Consider the following 17,935-nt stretch of genomic DNA (forward strand, 5'->3'; position numbering starts at 1 on the left):
CCCTGACGCAAACCTAACCGTAACCCTAACCCTAACACGAACCCTAGACCTAACCCTAACGATAACCCTAACCGTAATCCTAACCCTAACGCAAACCTAACCCTAACATTAACCCTAACCCAAACCCAATCCAAACCCTAACCCTAACCTTTACCCTAACGCAAACCTAAACCTAACCATAACCCTAAAGCTAAACCTAAACTTAAAACTAACCTTAAGCCTAAGACTAACGCAAACCTAACGCTAATTCTAACTCTCACACTAACCCTAACACTAAACCCTAAACCTAACCCTAAACCTAACCCTAAACCTAACGCAAACCTAACCGTAACCCTAACCCTAAATCCTAACCCTAACCCTAACTCTAACCCTAACCCTAACACTAACCCTAACACTAAACCTAACGCCAACCTAACCCTAACCCTAACCTTAAATCCTAACCCTAACCCTAACCCTAACCCTAACGCAAACCTAACCGTAACCCTAACGATAACACTAACCCTAGACCTAACCCTAACCATAACCCTAACCGTAACACTAACCTTAACGCAAACCTAACCCTAACATTAACCCTAATCCTAACCCAACCCTAACCCTAACCCTAACCCTAACGCAAACCTAACCTTAACCCTAATCTAACCCTAACGCAAACCTAACCCTAATCCTAACCCTAACTCTAAATCTATTGCAAACCTAAACCTAAATCCTAACCCTTACACTAACCCAAACCCTTACGCATACCTAACCCTAACCCTAACCCTATCGCAAACCTAAACTTAACCCTATCCCTAACCCTAACACTAACACAAGCCTATCCCTAAACCTAACCCTATCCATAAACCTAACCTTAACCCTAAACCTAACCTAACCCTAACCCTATCCCTAACCCTAACGCAAACGTAACCCTAACCCTAACCTTAACGCAAATCTAACCCTAAACTTAACGCTCACCCTAAAACCCTAACGCTAACCCTAACCCTAACCATGACCCTAAACCCTAGCGCTATCCCTAACCCTAACCCTAACCCTAACGCAAACCTAACACTAACCCTAAGCTTAAACCTACCCCTAACCTTAAAATTAACCTTAACCCTAACCCTGACTCAAACCTAACCGTAACCCTAACCCTAACAATAACCCTAGACCTAACCCTAACCATAACGCTAACCGTAACCCTAAACCTAACGCAACCTAACCCTAACATTAACCCTAACCCTAACGCAACCCTAACCCTAACCTAACCCTAATCCTAACGCAAACCTAACCCTAACCATAACCCTAAAGCTAAACCTAAACTTAAAACTAACCATAACCCTAACCCTAATGCAAACCTAACGCTAACCCTAACTCTCACTCTAACCCAAACCCTAAACCCTAACCCTAACCCTAACCCTATCCTTAAACCCTAACCCTAACCCTAACCCTAACCCTAACCCTAACGCACACCTACCCGTAAACCTAACCCTACATCCTAACCCTAACCCTAACCATAACCCTAACACTAACCCTAACGCAAACCTAATCCTAAACTTAACGCTAACCCTAAAACCCTAACTCTAACCCTAACCCTAACCCTAACCCAAATACAAACCTAACCCTAAAACCCTAACGCTAACCCTAACCCTAACCGTAACCCTAATACAAACCTAACCCTAAACATAACCCTAACCCTAACCCTAAACCTAAACCCTAGCCCTATCCCTAAACCTAACCCTAACCCTAACCCTAATGGAAACATAACCCTAACCCTAACCCTAAAACTAACGCAAACCTAACCCTAAACCTAACCCTAACACTAACACTAACCCTAACGTAAACGTAACCGTAACCCTAACCCTAACCCTAACCCTAACCCTAAGACAAACCTAACCCTAACCCTAACCCAAACCCTAACCTTAACCCTAGCGCTAACCCTAACCCTAATGCAAACCTAACCCTAACCCTAACCCTAACCCTAACCCTAACCCTAACGCAAACCTAACCCTAACCATAAACCTAACGCAAACCTAACCCTAAATCCTAACCCTAACCCTAACCCTAACGCAAACCTAACCCTAACCCTAAACCTCACGCAAACCTAACCCTAAACCTAACCGTAACACTAACCCTAACCCTAACGCAAACCTAACCCTAACCCTAACCCTAAGGCAAACCTAAACCTAACCCTAACCCTAACCTTAACGCAAACCTAACACTAAACTTAACGCTAACCATAAAACCCTAACGCTAACCCTAACCCTAACGCATACCTAACCTTAACCCTAACCCTAACCCTAACCCTAACACAAGCCTATCCCTAAACCTAACCCTATCCATAAACCTAACCCTAACCCTAACCCTAACCCTAACCCTAACGCAAACCTAACCCTAACCCTAACCCTAACCTTAACGCAAACCTAACCCTAAACTTAACGCTAACCATAAAACCCTAACGCTAACCCTAACCCTAACCCTAACCCTAACTCTAACCCAAACCCTAACCCTAAACCCTAGCCCTATCCCTAACTCTAACCATAACCGTAACCCTAACCCTAACGCAAACCTAACCCTAACCCTAACCCTAATCCTAACCCTAACCTTAAAACTAACCTTAACCCTAACCCTAACGCAAACCTAACCCTAACATTAATCCTAACCCTAACCCAACCCTAACCCTAACCCTAACACTAACCCTGACGCAAACCTAACCCTAACCATAACCCTAAGGCTAACCCTAAACTTAAAACTAACCTTAACCCTAACCCTAACGCAAACCTAACCCTAACCCTAACACTAACCCTAACACTAAACCTAACGCCAACCTAACCCTAACCCTAACCCTAATCCTAACCCTAACCCTAAACATAACCCTAACCCTAACCCTAACCCTAAACCCTAGCCCTATCCCTAACCCTAACCCTAACCCTAACCCTAATGGAAACATAACCCTAACCCTAACCCTAAAACTAACGCAAACCTAACCCTAAACCTAACCATAACCCTAACCCTAACCCTAACGCAAACCTAACCCTAACCCTAACCCTAACCCTAACACAAACCTAACCCTAACCCTAGCACTAACCCTTATGCAAACCTATCCTTAACCCTAACCCTAACCCTAACTTTAACCCTAACGCAAATCTTACCTAACCCTAACACTAACCCTAACCCTAACGCATACCTAACCCTAACCCTAACCCTAAACCTAACGCAATCCAAACCTGAACCCTAACCGTAACCCTAACAATAACCCTAACACAAGCCTATCCCTACACCTAACCCTATGCATACACCTAACCCTAACCCTAACTTAATCCTAACCCTAAGCCTAACCCTAACCCAACCCCTAACCCTAACCCGAACGCAACCTAACGCTAACCCTAACCCTAACCTTAACGCAAATCTAACCCTAAACTTAACGCTAACCATAAAACCCTAACGCTAACCCTAACCCTAACCCTAACCGTAACCCTAAACTTAACGCAAACCTAACCCTAACTCTAACCCTTAACCTAACCCTAACCTTAAAACTAACCTTAACCCTAACCCTAACGCAAACCTAACCCTAACCCTAACGCTAACACTAACCCTAGACCTAACGCTAACCATAACTTTAACCGTAACCCTAACCCTAACGCAAACCTAACCCTAACAGTAACCCTAACCCTAACCCAACCCTAACCCTAACCCTAACCCTTTCGCAAACCTAACCCTAACCCTAACCCTAACCCTAACGCAAACCTAACCCTAAACCTAACCGCAACACTAACCCTAACCCTAACGCAAACCTAACCCTAACCCTAACCCTAACTCTAAACGTAACGCAAACCTAACCCTAAATCCTAACCCTAAAAATAACCCTAAACCTAACGCATACCTAACCCTAACCCTAACCCTAACGCAACCTAAACTTAACCCTATCCCTAACCCTAACCCTAACACAAGCCTATCCCTAAAACTAACCCTATCCATAAACCTAACCCTAACCCTAAACCTAACCTAACCCTAACCCTAACACTAACCCTAACCCTAACGCAAACCTAACCCTAACCCTAACCCTAACCCTATACCCTAGCGCTATCCCTAACCCTAACCCTAACCGTAACCCTAACCCGAACGCAAACCTAACCCTAACCCTAACCCTAAACCTAACCCTAACCTTAAAACTAACCTTAACCCTAACCCTGACGCAAACCTAACCGTAACCCTAACCCTAACACGAACCCTAGACCTAACCCTAACGATAACCCTAACCGTAATCCTAACCCTAACGCAAACCTAACCCTAACATTAACCCTAACCCAAACCCAATCCAAACCTTAACCCTAACCTTAACCCTAACGCAAACCTAAACCTAACCATAACCCTAAAGCTAAACCTAAACTTAAAACTAACCTTAACCCTAAGACTAACGCAAACCTAACGCTAATTCTAACTCTCACACTAACCCTAACCCTAAACCCTAACCCTAACCCTAAACCTAACCCTAAACCTAACGCAAACCTAACCGTAACCCTAACCCTAAATCCTAACCCTAACCCTAACTCTAACCCTAACCCTAACACTAACCCTAACACTAAACCTAACGCCAACCTAACCCTAACCCTAACCCTAATCCTAAACCTATCCCTAAACATAACCCTAACCCTAACCCTAACCCTAAACCCTAGCCCTGTCCCTAACCCTAACCCTAACCCTAACCCTAATGGAAACATAACCCTAACCCTAACGATAAAACTAACGCAAACCTAACCCTAAACCTAACCATAACCCTAACCCTAACCCTAACGCAAACCTAACCCTAACCCTAACCCTAACCCTAACACAAAACTAACCCTAACCCTAACACTAACCCTTATGCAAACCTATCCTTAACCCTAACCCTAACCCTAACTTTAACCCTAACGCAAATCATACCTAACCCTAACACTAACCCTAACCCTAACGCATACCTAACCCTAACCCTAACCCTAACCCTAACGCAATCCAAACCTGAACCCTAACCCTAACCCTAACAATAACCCTAACACAAGCCTATACCTACACCTAACCCTATGCATACACCTAACCCTAACCCTAACACTAACTTAAACCTAACCCTAAGCCTAACCCTAACCCAACCCCTAACCCTAACCCTAACGCAACCTAACGCTAACCCTAACCCTAACTTTAACGCAAATCTAACCCTAAACTTAACGCTAACCATAAAATCCTAACGCTAACCCTAACCCTAACCCTAACCGTAACCCTAACCCTAACACAAACCTAACCCTAACTCTAACCCTTAACCTAACCCTAACCTTAAAACTAACCTTAACCCTAACCCTAACGCAAACCTAACCCTAACCATAACGCTAACACGAACCCTAGACCTAACCCTAACCATAACTTTAACCGTAACCCTAACCCTAACGCAACCCTAACCCTAATAGTAACCCTAACCCTAACCCAACCCTAATCCTAACCCTAACCCTTTCGCAAACCTAACCCTAACCCTAACCCTAACCCTAATGCAAACCTAACCTTAAACCTAACCGCAACACTAACCCTAACCCTAACGCAAACCTAACCCTAACCCTAACCCTAACTCTAAACGTAACGCAAACCTAAACCTAAATCCTAACCCTAAAACTAACCCTAACCCTAACGCATACCTAACCCTAACCCTAACCCTAACGCAACCTAAACTTAACCCTATCCCTAACCCTAACCCTAACACAAGCCTATCCCTAAAACTAACCCTATCCATAAACCTAACCTTAACCCTAAACCTAACCTAACCCTAACCCTAACACTAACCCTAACCCTAACGCAAACCTAACCCTAACCCTAACCCTAACTTAACGCTAACACTAAAACCCTAACACTAACCCTAACCCTAACCCTATACCCTAGCGCTATCCCTAACCCTAACCCTAACCGTAACCCTAACCCGAATGCAAACCTAACCCTAACCCTAAACCTAAACCTAACCCTAACCTTAAAACTAACCTTAACCCTAACCCTGACACAAACCTAACCGTAACCCTAACCCTAACACTAACCCTAGACCTAACCCTAACCATAACCCTAACCGTAATCCTAACCCTAACGCAAACCTAACCCTAACATTAACCCTAACCCACACCCAACCCTAACCCTAACCCTAACCATAACCCTAACGCAAACCTAACCCTAACCATAACCCTAAAGCTAAACCTAAACTTAAAACTAACCTTAACCCTAACACTGACGCAAACCTAACGCTAAATCTAACTCTCACACTAACCCTAACCCTAAACCCTAACCCTAACCCTAAACCTAACCCTAAACCTAACGCAAACCTAACCGTAACCCTAACCCCAAATCCTAACCCTAACCCTAACTCTAACCCTAACCCTAACGCAAACCTAAACTTAACACTAAACCTAACCCTAACACTTACCCTAACCCTAACCCTAACGCAAACCTAACCCTAACCCTAACCCTAACCCTAAACCTAACGCAAACCTAACCCTAAATCCTAAACCTAACCCTAACCCTAACGCAAACCTTACCCTAATCCTAACCCTAACCATAACCCTAATGCAAACCTAACCCTAAACTTAACCCTAACCCTAAACCTAATGCAAACCTAACCCTAAATCCTAACACTAACCCTAACCCTAATGCAAACCTAACCCTAAACCTAACCCTAACCCTAACCCTAACCCTAACGCAAACCTAACCCTAAACCTAACTGTAATACTAACCCTAACCCTAACGCATACCTAACCCTAATCCTAACCCTAACTCTAAATCTATTGCAAACCTAACCCTAAATCCTAAACCTAACACTAACCCTAACCCTTACGCATACCTAACCCTAACCCTAACCTAACGCAAACCTAAACTTAACCCTATCCCTAACCCTAACACTAACACAAGCCTATCCCTTAACCTAAACCTACCCATAAACCTAACCTTAAACCTAAACCTAACGTAACCCTAACCCTAACCCTAACCCTAACCCTAACGCAAACGTAACCCTAACCCTAACCCTAACCTTAACGCAAACCTAACCCTAAACTTAACGCTCACCCTAAAACCCTAACGCTAACCCTAACCCTAACCATGACCCTAAACCCTAGCGCTATACCTAACCCTAACCCTAAACCTAACGCAAACCTAACCCTAACCCTAACCTTAAAGCTAACCCTAACCTTAAAATTAACCTTAACCCTAACCCTGACGCAAACCTAACCGTAACCCTAACCCTAACACTATCCCTAGACTTAACCCTAACCATAACCCTAACCCTAACCGTAACCCTAACGCAAACCTAACCCTAAACATAACCCTAACCCTAACCCTAACCCTAAACCCTAGCCCTATCCCTAAACCTAACCCTAACCCTACCCTAATGGAAACATAACCCTAACCCTAACCCTAAAAGTAACGAAAACCTAACCCTAAACCTAACCCTAACCCTAACCCTAACCCTAACCCTAACGCAAACCTAACCCTAACCCTAAACCTCACGCAAACCTAACCCTAAACCTAACCGTAACACTAACCCTAACCCTAACGCAAACCTAACCCTAACCCTAACCCTAACGCAAACCTAACCCTAACCCTAACCCTAACCTTAACGCAAACCTAACACTAAACTTAACGCTAACCATAAAACCCTAACGCTAACCCTAACCCTAACGCATACCTAACCTTAACCCTAACCCTAACCCTAACCCTAACACAAGCCTATCCCTAAACCTAACCCTATCCATAAACCTAACCCTAACCCTAACCCTAACCCTAACCCTAACGCAAACCTAACCCTAACCCTAACCCTAACCTTAACGCAAACCTAACCCTAAACTTAACGCTAACCATAAAACCCTAACGCTAACCCTAACCCTAACCCTAACCCTAACTCTAACCCAAACCCTAACCCTAAACCCTAGCCCTATCCCTAACTCTAACCATAACCGTAACCCTAACCCTAACGCACCTAACCCTAACCCTAACCCTAATCCTAACCCTAACCCTAAACATAACCCTAACCCTAACCCTAACCCTGAACCCTAGCCCTATCCCTAACCCTAACCCTAACGCTAACCCTAATGGAAACATAACCCTAACCCTAACCCTAAAACTAACACAAACCTAACCCTAAACCTAACCCTAACCCTAACACTAACCCTAACATAAACGTAACCGTAACCCTAACCCTAACCCTAACCCTAACCCTAAGACAAACCTAACCCTAACCCTAACCCAAACCCTAACCTTAACCCTAACGCTAACCCTAACCCTAATGCAAACCTAACCCTATCCCTAACCCTAACCCTAACCCTAACCCTAACGCAAACCTAACCCTAACCCTAACCCTAACGCAAACCTAACCCTAACCCTAAACCTCACGCAAACCTAACCCTAAATCCTAACCCTAACACTAACCCTAACCCTTACGCATACCTAACCCTAACCCTAACCTAACGCAAACCTAAACTTAACCCTATCCCTAACCCTAACACTAACACAAGCCTATTCCTTAACCTAAACCTACCCATAAACCTAACCTTAAACCTAAACCTAACGTAACCCTAACCCTAACCCTAACCCTAACCCTAACGCAAACGTAACCCTAACCCTAACCCTAACCTTAACGCAAACCTAACCCTAAACTTAACGCTCACCCTAAAACCCTAACGCTAACCCTAACCCTAACCATGACCCTAAACCCTAGCGCTATACCTAACCCTAACCCTAACCCTAACGCAAACCTAACCCTAACCCTAACCTTAAACCTAACCCTAATCTTAAAATTAACCTTAACCCTAACCCTGACGCAAACCTAACCGTAACCCTAACCCTAACACTATCCCTAGACTTAACCCTAACCATAACCCTAACCCTAACCGTAACCCTAACGCAAACCTAACCCTAAACATAACCCTAACCCTAACCCTAACCCTAAACCCTAGCCCTATCCATAAACCTAACCCTAACCCTAACCCTAATGGAAACATAACCCTAACCCTAACCCTAAAAGTAACGCAAACCTAACCCTAAACCTAACCCTAACCCTAACCCTAACCCTAACCCTAACGCAAACCTAACCCTAACCCTAAACCTCACGCAAACCTAACCCTAAACCTAACCGTAACACTAACACTAACCCTAACGCAAACCTAAGCCTAACCCTAACCCTAACGCAACCCTAACCCTAACCTAACCCTAATCCTAACGCAAACCTAACCCTAACCATAACCCTAAAGCTAAACCTAAACTTAAAACTAACCATAACCCTAACCCTAATGCAAACCTAACGCTAACCCTAACTCTCACTCTAACCCAAACCCTAAACCCTAACCCTAACCCTAACCCTATCCTTAAACCCTAACCCTAACCCTAACCCTAACCCTAACCCTAACGCACACCTACCCGTAAACCTAACCCTACATCCTATCCCTAACCCTAACCATAACCCTAACACTAACCCTAACGCAAACCTATTCCTAAACTTAACGCTAACCCTAAAACCCTAACTCTAACCCTAACCCTAACCCTAACCCAAATACAAACCTAACCCTAAAACCCTAACGCTAACCCTAACCCTAACCGTAACCCTAATACAAACCTAACCCTAAACATAACCCTAACCCTAACCCTAAACCTAAACCCTAGCCCTATCCCTAAACCTAACCCTAACCCTAACCCTAATGGAAACATAACCCTAACCCTAACCCTAAAACTAACGCAAACCTAACCCTAAACCTAACCCTAACACTAACACTAACCCTAACGTAAACGTAACCGTAACCCTAACCCTAACCCTAACCCTAACCCTAAGACAAACCTAACCCTAACCCTAACCCAAACCCTAACCTTAACCCTAGCGCTAACCCTAACCCTAATGCAAACCTAACCCTAACCCTAACCCTAACCCTAACCCTAACCCTAACGCAAACCTAACCCTAACCATAAACCTAACGCAAACCTAACCCTAAATCCTAACCCTAACCCTAACCCTAACGCAAACCTAACCCTAACCCTAAACCTCACGCAAACCTAACCCTAAACCTAACCGTAACACTAACCCTAACCCTAACGCAAACCTAACCCTAACCCTAACCCTAAGGCAAACCTAAACCTAACCCTAACCCTAACCTTAACGCAAACCTAACACTAAACTTAACGCTAACCATAAAACCCTAACGCTAACCCTAACCCTAACGCATACCTAACCTTAACCCTAACCCTAACCCTAACCCTAACACAAGCCTATCCCTAAACCTAACCCTATCCATAAACCTAACCCTAACCCTAACCCTAACAATAACCCTAACGCAAACCTAACCCTAACCCTAACCCTAACCTTAACGCAAACCTAACCCTAAACTTAACGCTAACCATAAAACCCTAACGCTAACCCTAACCCTAACCCTAACCCTAACTCTAACCCAAACCCTAACCCTAAACCCTAGCCCTATCCCTAACTCTAACCATAACCGTAACCCTAACCCTAACGCAAACCTAACCCTAACCCTAACCCTAATCCTAACCCTAACCTTAAAACTAACCTTAACCCTAACCCTAACGCAAACCTAACCCTAACATTAATCCTAACCCTAACCCAACCCTAACCCTAACCCTAACACTAACCCTGACGCAAACCTAACCCTAACCATAACCCTAAGGCTAACCCTAAACTTAAAACTAACCTTAACCCTAACCCTAACGCAAACCTAACCCTAACCCTAACACTAACCCTAACACTAAACCTAACGCCAACCTAACCCTAACCCTAACCCTAATCCTAACCCTAACCCTAAACATAACCCTAACCCTAACCCTAACCCTAAACCCTAGCCCTATCCCTAACCCTAACCCTAACCCTAACCCTAATGGAAACATAACCCTAACCCTAACCCTAAAACTAACGCAAACCTAACCCTAAACCTAACCATAACCCTAACCCTAACCCTAACGCAAACCTAACCCTAACCCTAACCCTAACCCTAACACAAACCTAACCCTAACCCTAGCACTAACCCTTATGCAAACCTATCCTTAACCCTAACCCTAACCCTAACTTTAACCCTAACGCAAATCTTACCTAACCCTAACACTAACCCTAACCCTAACGCATACCTAACCCTAACCCTAACCCTAAACCTAACGCAATCCAAACCTGAACCCTAGCCGTAACCCTAACAATAACCCTAACACAAGCCTATCCCTACACCTAACCCTATGCATACACCTCCCCTAACCCTAACTTAATCCTAACCCTAAGCCTAACCCTAACCCAACCCCTAACCCTAACCCGAACGCAACCTAACGCTAACCCTAACCCTAACCTTAACGCAAATCTAACCCTAAACTTAACGCTAACCATAAAACCCTAACGCTAACCCTAACCCTAACCCTAACCGTAACCCTAAACCTAACGCAAACCTAACCCTAACTCTAACCCTTAACCTAACCCTAACCTTAAAACTAACCTTAACCCTAACCCTAACGCAAACCTAACCCTAACCCTAACGCTAACACTAACCCTAGACCTAACGCTAACCATAACTTTAACCGTAACCCTAACCCTAACGCAAACCTAACCCTAACAGTAACCCTAACCCTAACCCAACCCTAACCCTAACCCTAACCCTTTCGCAAACCTAACCCTAACCCTAACCCTAACCCTAACGCAAACCTAACCCTAAACCTAACCGCAACACTAACCCTAACCCTAACGCAAACCTAACCCTAACCCTAACCCTAACTCTAAACGTAACGCAAACCTAACCCTAAATCCTAACCCTAAAAATAACCCTAAACCTAACGCATACCTAACCCTAACCCTAACCCTAACGCAACCTAAACTTAACCCTATCCCTAACCCTAACCCTAACACAAGCCTATCCCTAAAACTAACCCTATCCATAAACCTAACCCTAACCCTAAACCTAACCTAACCCTAACCCTAACACTAACCCTAACCCTAACGCAAACCTAACCCTAACCCTAACCCTAACCCTATACCCTAGCGCTATCCCTAACCCTAACCCTAACCGTAACCCTAACCCGAACGCAAACCTAACCCTAACCCTAACCCTAAACCTAACCCTAACCTTAAAACTAACCTTAACCCTAACCCTGACGCAAACCTAACCGTAACCCTAACCCTAACACGAACCCTAGACCTAACCCTAACGATAACCCTAACCGTAATCCTAACCCTAACGCAAACCTAACCCTAACATTAACCCTAACCCAAACCCAAGACAAACCTTAACCCTAACCTTAACCCTAACGCAAACCTAAACCTAACCATAACCCTAAAGCTAAACCTAAACTTAAAACTAACCTTAACCCTAAGACTAACGCAAACCTAACGCTAATTCTAACTCTCACACTAACCCTAACCCTAAACCCTAACCCTAACCCTAAACCTAACCCTAAACCTAACGCAAACCTAACCGTAACCCTAACCCTAAATCCTAACCCTAAACCTAACTCTAACCCTAACCCTAACACTAACCCTAACACTAAACCTAACGCCAACCTAACCCTAACCCTAACCCTAATCCTAAACCTATCCCTAAACATAACCCTAACCCTAACCCTAACCCTAAACCCTAGCCCTGTCCCTAACCCTAACCCTAACCCTAACCCTAATGGAAACATAACCCTAACCCTAACGATAAAACTAACGCAAACCTAACCCTAAACCTAACCATAACCCTAACCCTAACCCTAACGCAAACCTAACCCTAACCCTAACCCTAACCCTAACACAAAACTAACCCTAACCCTAACACTAACCCTTATGCAAACCTATCCTTAACCCTAACCCTAACCCTAACTTTAACCCTAACGCAAATCATACCTAACCCTAACACTAACCCTAACCCTAACGCATACCTAACCCTAACCCTAACCCTAACCCTAACGCAATCCAAACCTGAACCCTAACCCTAACCCTAACAATAACCCTAACACAAGCCTATACCTACACCTAACCCTATGCATACACCTAACCCTAACCCTAACACTAACTTAAACCTAACCCTAAGCCTAACCCTAACCCAACCCCTAACCCTAACCCTAACGCAACCTAACGCTAACCCTAACCCTAACTTTAACGCAAATCTAACCCTAAACTTAACGCTAACCATAAAATCCTAACGCTAACCCTAACCCTAACCCTAACCGTAACCCTAACCCTAACACAAACCTAACCCTAACTCTAACCCTTAACCTAACCCTAACCTTAAAACTAACCTTAACCCTAACCCTAACGCAAACCTAACCCTAACCATAACGCTAACACGAACCCTAGACCTAACCCTAACCATAACTTTAACCGTAACCCTAACCCTAACGCAACCCTAACCCTAATAGTAACCCTAACCCTAACCCAACCCTAATCCTAACCCTAACCCTTTCGCAAACCTAACCCTAACCCTAACCCTAACCCTAATGCAAACCTAACCCTAAACCTAACCGCAACACTAACCCTAACCCTAACGCAAACCTAACCCTAACCCTAACCCTAACTCTAAACGTAACGCAAACCTAAACCTAAATCCTAACCCTAAAACTAACCCTAACCCTAACGCATACCTAACCCTAACCCTAACCCTAACGCAACCTAAACTTAACCCTATCCCTAACCCTAACCCTAACACAAGCCTATCCCTAAAACTAACCCTATCCATAAACCTAACCTTAACCCTAAACCTAACCTAACCCTAACCCTAACACTAACCCTAACCCTAACGCAAACCTAACCCTAACCCTAACCCTAACTTAACGCTAACACTAAAACCCTAACACTAACCCTAACCCTAACCCTATACCCTAGCGCTATCCCTAACCCTAACCCTAACCGTAACCCTAACCCGAATGCAAACCTAACCCTAACCCTAAACCTAAACCTAACCCTAACCTTAAAACTAACCTTAACCCTAACCCTGACACAAACCTAACCGTAACCCTAACCCTAACACTAACCCTAGACCTAACCCTAACCATAACCCTAACCGTAATCCTAACCCTAACGCAAACCTAACCCTAACATTAACCCTAACCCACACCCAACCCTAACCCTAACCCTAACCATAACCCTAACGCAAACCTAACCCTAACCATAACCCTAAAGCTAAACCTAAACTTAAAACTAACCTTAACCCTAACACTGACGCAAACCTAACGCTAAATCTAACTCTCACACTAACCCTAACCCTAAACCCTAACCCTAACCCTAAACCTAACCCTAAACCTAACGCAAACCTAACCGTAACCCTAACCCCAAATCCTAACCCTAACCCTAACTCTAACCCTAACCCTAACGCAAACCTAACCTTAACACTAAACCTAACCCTAACACTTACCCTAACCCTAACCCTAACGCAAACCTAACCCTAACCCTAACCCTAACCCTAAACCTAACGCAAACCTAACCCTAAATCCTAAACCTAACCCTAACCCTAACGCAAACCTTACCCTAATCCTAACCCTAACCATAACCCTAATGCAAACCTAACCCTAACCTTAACCCTAACCCTAAACCTAACGCAAACCTAACCCTAAATCCTAACACTAACCCTAACCCTAATGCAAACCTAACCCTAAACCTAACCCTAACCCTAACCCTAACCCTAACGCAAACCTAACCCTAAACCTAACCCTAACCCTAACCTTAAACCCTAACCCTAACCCTAACCCTAACGCAAACCTAACCCTAAACCTAACTGTAATACTAACCCTAACCCTAACGCATACCTAACCCTAATCCTAACCCTAACTCTAAATCTATTGCAAACCTAACCCTAAATCCTAAACCTAACACTAACCCTAACCCTTACGCATACCTAACCCTAACCCTAACCTAACGCAAACCTAAACTTAACCCTATCCCTAACCCTAACACTAACACAAGCCTATCCCTTAACCTAAACCTACCCATAAACCTAACCTTAAACCTAAACCTAACGTAACCCTAACCCTAACCCTAACCCTAACCCTAACGCAAACGTAACCCTAACCCTAACCCTAACCTTAACGCAAACCTAACCCTAAACTTAACGCTCACCCTAAAACCCTAACGCTAACCCTAACCCTAACCATGACCCTAAACCCTAGCGCTATACCTAACCCTAACCCTAAACCTAACGCAAACCTAACCCTAACCCTAACCTTAAAGCTAACCCTAACCTTAAAATTAACCTTAACCCTAACCCTGACGCAAACCTAACCGTAACCCTAACCCTAACACTATCCCTAGACTTAACCCTAACCATAACCCTAACCCTAACCGTAACCCTAACGCAAACCTAACCCTAAACATAACCCTAACCCTAACCCTAACCCTAAACCCTAGCCCTATCCCTAAACCTAACCCTAACCCTACCCTAATGGAAACATAACCCTAACCCTAACCCTAAAAGTAACGCAAACCTAACCCTAAACCTAACCCTAACCCTAACCCTAACCCTAACCCTAACGCAAACCTAACCCTAACCCTAAACCTCACGCAAACCTAACCCTAAACCTAACCGTAACACTAACCCTAACCCTAACGCAAACCTAACCCTAACCCTAACCCTAACGCAAACCTAACCCTAACCCTAACCCTAACCTTAACGCAAACCTAACACTAAACTTAACGCTAACCATAAAACCCTAACGCTAACCCTAACCCTAACGCATACCTAACCTTAACCCTAACCCTAACCCTAACCCTAACACAAGCCTATCCCTAAACCTAACCCTATCCATAAACCTAACCCTAACCCTAACCCTAACCCTAACCCTAACGCAAACCTAACCCTAACCCTAACCCTAACCTTAACGCAAACCTAACCCTAAACTTAACGCTAACCATAAAACCCTAACGCTAACCCTAACCCTAACCCTAACCCTAACTCTAACCCAAACCCTAACCCTAAACCCTAGCCCTATCCCTAACTCTAACCATAACCGTAACCCTAACCCTAACGCACCTAACCCTAACCCTAACCCTAATCCTAACCCTAACCCTAAACATAACCCTAACCCTAACCCTAACCCTGAACCCTAGCCCTATCCCTAACCCTAACCCTAACGCTAACCCTAATGGAAACATAACCCTAACCCTAACCCTAAAACTAACACAAACCTAACCCTAAACCTAACCCTAACCCTAACACTAACCCTAACATAAACGTAACCGTAACCCTAACCCTAACCCTAACCCTAACCCTAAGACAAACCTAACCCTAACCCTAACCCAAACCCTAACCTTAACCCTAACGCTAACCCTAACCCTAATGCAAACCTAACCCTATCCCTAACCCTAACCCTAACCCTAACCCTAACGCAAACCTAACCCTAACCCTAACCCTAACGCAAACCTAACCCTAACCCTAAACCTCACGCAAACCTAACCCTAAATCCTAACCCTAACACTAACCCTAACCCTTACGCATACCTAACCCTAACCCTAACCTAACGCAAACCTAAACTTAACCCTATCCCTAACCCTAACACTAACACAAGCCTATTCCTTAACCTAAACCTACCCATAAACCTAACCTTAAACCTAAACCTAACGTAACCCTAACCCTAACCCTAACCCTAACCCTAACGCAAACGTAACCCTAACCCTAACCCTAACCTTAACGCAAACCTAACCCTAAACTTAACGCTCACCCTAAAACCCTAACGCTAACCCTAACCCTAACCATGACCCTAAACCCTAGCGCTATACCTAACCCTAACCCTAACCCTAACGCAAACCTAACCCTAACCCTAACCTTAAACCTAACCCTAATCTTAAAATTAACCTTAACCCTAACCCTGACGCAAACCTAACCGTAACCCTAACCCTAACACTATCCCTAGACTTAACCCTAACCATAACCCTAACCCTAACCGTAACCCTAACGCAAACCTAACCCTAAACATAACCCTAACCCTAACCCTAACCCTAAACCCTAGCCCTATCCATAAACCTAACCCTAACCCTAACCCTAATGGAAACATAACCCTAACCCTAACCCTAAAAGTAACGCAAACCTAACCCTAAACCTAACCCTAACCCTAACCCTAACCCTAACGCAAACCTAACCCTAACCCTAAACCTCACGCAAACCTAACCCTAAACCTAACCGTAACACTAACACTAACCCTAACGCAAACCTAAGCCTAACCCTAACCCTAACGCAAACCTAACCCTAACCCTAACCCTAACCTTAACGCAAACCTAACACTAAACTTAACGCTAACCATAAAACCCTAACGCTAACCCTAACCCTAACGCATACCTAACCTTAACCCTAACCCTAACCCTAACCCTAACACAAGCCTATCCCTAAACCTAACCCTATCCATAAACCTAACCCTAACCCTAACCCTAACCCTAACCCTAACGCAAACCTAACCCTAACCCTAACCCTAACCTTAACGCAAACCTAACCCTAAACTTAACGCTAACCATAAAACCCTAACGCTAACCCTAACCCTAACCCTAACTCTGACCCAAACCCTAACCCTAAACCCTAGCCCTATCCCTAACTCTAACCATAACCGTAACCCTAACCCTAACGCAAACCTAACCCTAACCCTAACCCTAATCCTAACCCTAACCTTAAAACTAACCTTAACCCTAACCCTGACGCAAACCTAACCGTAACCCTAACCCTAAATCCTAACCCTAACCCTAACTCTAACCCTAACCCTAACACTAACCCTAACACTAAACCTAACGCCAACCTAACCCTAACCCTAACCCTAATCCTAAACCTATCCCTAAACATAACCCTAACCCTAACCCTAACCCTAAACCCTAGCCCTGTCCCTAACCCTAACCCTAACCCTAACCCTAATGGAAACATAACCCTAACCCTAACCATAAAACTAACGCAAACCTAACCCTAAACCTAACCATAACCCTAACCCTAACCCTAACGCAAACCTAACCCTAACCCTAACCCTAACCCTAACACAAACC

Source organism: Rhinolophus sinicus, chromosome 15 (assembly GCF_057876585.1).
Source record: "Rhinolophus sinicus isolate RSI-liver-muscle chromosome 15, RSI-T2T, whole genome shotgun sequence".
Classification (NCBI taxonomy): domain Eukaryota; kingdom Metazoa; phylum Chordata; class Mammalia; order Chiroptera; family Rhinolophidae; genus Rhinolophus; species Rhinolophus sinicus.